This window comes from Agrilus planipennis, unplaced genomic scaffold (genome assembly GCF_000699045.2).
Source record: "Agrilus planipennis isolate EAB-ADULT unplaced genomic scaffold, Apla_2.0 scaffold175, whole genome shotgun sequence".
Classification (NCBI taxonomy): domain Eukaryota; kingdom Metazoa; phylum Arthropoda; class Insecta; order Coleoptera; family Buprestidae; genus Agrilus; species Agrilus planipennis.
Window position 1 is genome coordinate 421,586 of NW_020442426.1, and position 3,512 is coordinate 425,097.

Consider the following 3,512-nt stretch of genomic DNA (forward strand, 5'->3'; position numbering starts at 1 on the left):
AGATATATATAGATATATAAATATATGTCGGAAAGTTGTTTATTTGTATACATTCAATAAAATTTAATTGTTTATGGACTCTAAAAAAAGAACTTTTTTCCAAAATGTTTAAAATCCAGTCCGAAATTCATTTTTCTATTTGAAGTTAGCCTGTCAGGAAAGTTTTTATAGTGCCATCTATTGATGGTATAATAGAACTGAGAAAACCATTGGGGTACTCTCTTTACAAATTCATACTCCCACCACTAGGCTATTACTCCGATGCGCATGCGCAATAACGTACGATATTTTCGATGTTATTACGATAATTTTTCCTAAAGAGTGCGATAATTCTATCTACTGAACCTCGCAACGCTGGTTAATCATAAGTTCATAGTTGTTCGTACGTTCGTAGTGGTAGGATGTTTCGTTCACGTCTGAAATTCAACGTATCGAGTTTTTCGCAGAAATAGTTATTATTTTCTACGTGTAATACCCTCAAAAGGTTATTGAGATTGATTCATACCATATTATGATTTTTCGCATTTTCTACAGCATAAATTAAGTTGATAAAGTTGTTGAAGGTATGTCTTGAACTAGATGCCACGCCATTTTATTATTTTTTTTTTTTGATTACGTGTTTTTGTTTTATTTCATGTTTCATTTATTTAATACGACTTTTCATACAATAATTGTTAAATCGTTATTTCTCTATTTTTACAGATTGAAGGTAAACAAGTGTGGAGATAGAAGTTCATTTTGGTGCTGCTGAAATAACATACCTGGTCTCTCTTATGGTGTTTTATCTGTTAACTTTTCATCTTGGAGGCTTTTGTAGTTGATTAATTAAGGTGAGCATACATGCTATATTATATATGTAGCAGAAAAAAGAGTTCGGCATTACTTTAACGATGTATTATGCATGTTATTTACTAGGAAGGCTAAATTAATTATATCTGGATACTTTTTCATAAGATTTCATTTTAGAAACGTTTGAAGGACTCCAGATGCCATTAAATTATAGAGCATTGGCTGTGTTAGTCGATAATTGCTCCAGAACGTAGCCGTACCTATGGCCCTAAAAAAAGCATGAAAATGCCATTTTTCTATTGAGAATGGAGCTGTTGCTGAAAAAAGGATTTATGACAATGAACTGGTATGAAACAGTATCAATTAAAAATAGTAAATGGGGTCCCAGAAACATTAATTTCTTAGACATTTGTAACTTGCCTAAATAGACAACTTTTAAACAATGTTTTAGAAATGGCAGATGTAGAACAGCAGAATTAATATGGAATTGATCTTTCAGTGTGAATGTTATTGACTTTCTTGCTTTAAAAATGGTAATTAATTACTTTTTCTTGTCTGTTTCTATAGATGGTTCATTAAATGAGAAGGAATTAATTTTGGTGCCACTCAAACAATCGACGCTTTTGATGTCTTCACCTTGCAACATTATGTAGTTAATTTTGGCCCTGAGAATGGGAGGTAATTGGAAATTATTTACGTGAGAGCCACTCAAACAACAAATCATCCCTTCTAGATTTGGTTTGCTCATCATACTGGTAGACTTTAGAACGCTACTTTCTACAGTTAATTAAGGTGAGAATACGTTACATAATTAATATTAATTCTCTTTATTAATCTGTAATGGCATTTCTTTTGACGATTGTCTATTGTATAGAGTATAAACTGAGGTTATGGCGTATCTGTAGTATTTAAAATATCTATTGTTCTCAGAATCTATGAAATTTCGTTTAACATTTATCTATTGTATACAGCTTAAATTGACTTTATCGTGGCACCTATGGTATTTTAATAATATCTATTGTCTACATAAAAGATTGACATCGTGTCTGTCGAATGTGACCTGCCTTATGTGAAGTTGACGTTGTCGCCATCTTATAATTCAGGTGTTTTACTTGCTTTTTGATGCGTGTTTTTAAGTGTGTTTAATCCAATCCTTAAGTAATAGTGTAATTAATACGTTTTTTTGTCCATTTCTGCAGATCGTTCATCAAATGAGTTCAGTTTGGTCGCACTGAAACATGTGATGTCCATATGGGTGTGGTCTTTGTGGCCTGATTATATATTCTTGATTTGCTGTTTCGTCTTCGCCTTATGTTACAAGGCAGTTAATTTTCAACCCATGAGGGAGAGCAACTGGAGATTTATCTGAAATCCACTGAAAACAAATTTTCTGTTGCGATATTCCTGGAGTTGCTTTGCTTTTCACACCTGTAAACCTTTGGAACTTTATGTTCTACAATTAATTAAGGTGAGAATACTTGATACAATTGATTTTAATTGCTCTTTATTAATCTGTAATGGCATTTCTTTTAACAATTGTTTATTGTCTGCAATATAAACCAAGGTTATGGCGTTTATATAGTATTTAAAATGTCTATTGTTCTCAACATCTATGGAATTCCGTTTAACGTTAATCTATTGTATACGGCTTAAATTGACATCGTGTCTGTTGAATGTGACCTGTCATTATGTAAACTTGACGTTTTTCGCCATTTTATAATTCAGGTGTTTTACTTGCTTTTTGGTGCCTGTTTTTAAATGTGTTTAATCCCTTCCTTAAGCAATAATGTAATTTACATGTTCTTTTCGTTCATTTCTGCAGATCGTTCATCAAATGAGTTCAGTTTGGTCGCACTGAAACATGTGATGTCCATATGGGTGTGGTCTTTGGTAGAATATATTCTTGATTTGCTGTTTCGTCTTCGCCTTGTAACACCTTGCAGTTAATTTTAAACCCATGAGGGAGAGCAACTGGAGATTTATCTGAATTCCACTGAAATAACAAATTTTCTGCTACGATGTTCCTGGAGTTGGTTTGCTTTTCACACCTGTAAACTTTGCAACATTACGTTCTACAATTAATTAAGGTGAGAATACTTGATACAATTGATTTTAATTGCTCTTTATTAATCTGTTACCACCGTATCTGTTTCAGATCGACGTTGGAGAAGACAAAGATGACCCCGTAGTTAAAATAGTTCTTTATTTTGCATGCTCTATCTAGTAGAATTTATTAAGTTCATTATATTCAAATTAATTTTTTATTTTGCATGTGTTTTTTGTAATTAATTTGATTTAGTTTTTATTTTGCATGCTTATTTTTGTTCATTTTGTTTTAAATAATTGTTGATTGTAGATGTTTTTTTTTTATGTAGTAGTAGTGTAGTGGTAGAAATAACACGTTTCGTAGTTGTAGTATAGTCTAACCTTGCTTACCTCTTCGCTTAGCTTACTGCATATTCTTCCTAATTTGCTTTGCATTTACCCTACGAGTTCTACATGATTCAACGTTTCGTTATCGTGTGTGTTTCTTCTCACCCTTGTGGAATTAGGGAGGGCCTCCCCGAACGACTTCCCTTGGGCTTAGCTATTTAGTTGATCTTAAAAGTGTCTTATACACTTTTCGCGAGTCTACTCTAGCGTTACTTCCTTTCAGACAGGGTACAGTGGGTTATCTGGAATAGGAGCAATAGGCGACTGCCCAGCTTGCCTTGGCGAAATCT

At 33.0% G+C, this 3,512-nt stretch overlaps 1 long non-coding RNA gene across 2 annotated transcripts; it reads left to right on the plus strand.

Annotated features, from left to right (window-relative positions):
- Positions 1-408: 408 nt before the first annotated feature.
- LOC108744042 lies at positions 409-2,849 on the plus strand. Of its 2 annotated transcripts, XR_003232252.1 has the most exons (6): positions 409-563; positions 703-830; positions 967-1,135; positions 1,357-1,581; positions 1,989-2,257; positions 2,612-2,849. It is a non-coding gene; the product is annotated as an uncharacterized LOC108744042 (long non-coding RNA). The 2 variants fall into 2 exon arrangements; XR_003232251.1 differs by having other exon boundaries at positions 409-830.
- Positions 2,850-3,512: the final 663 nt, after the last annotated feature.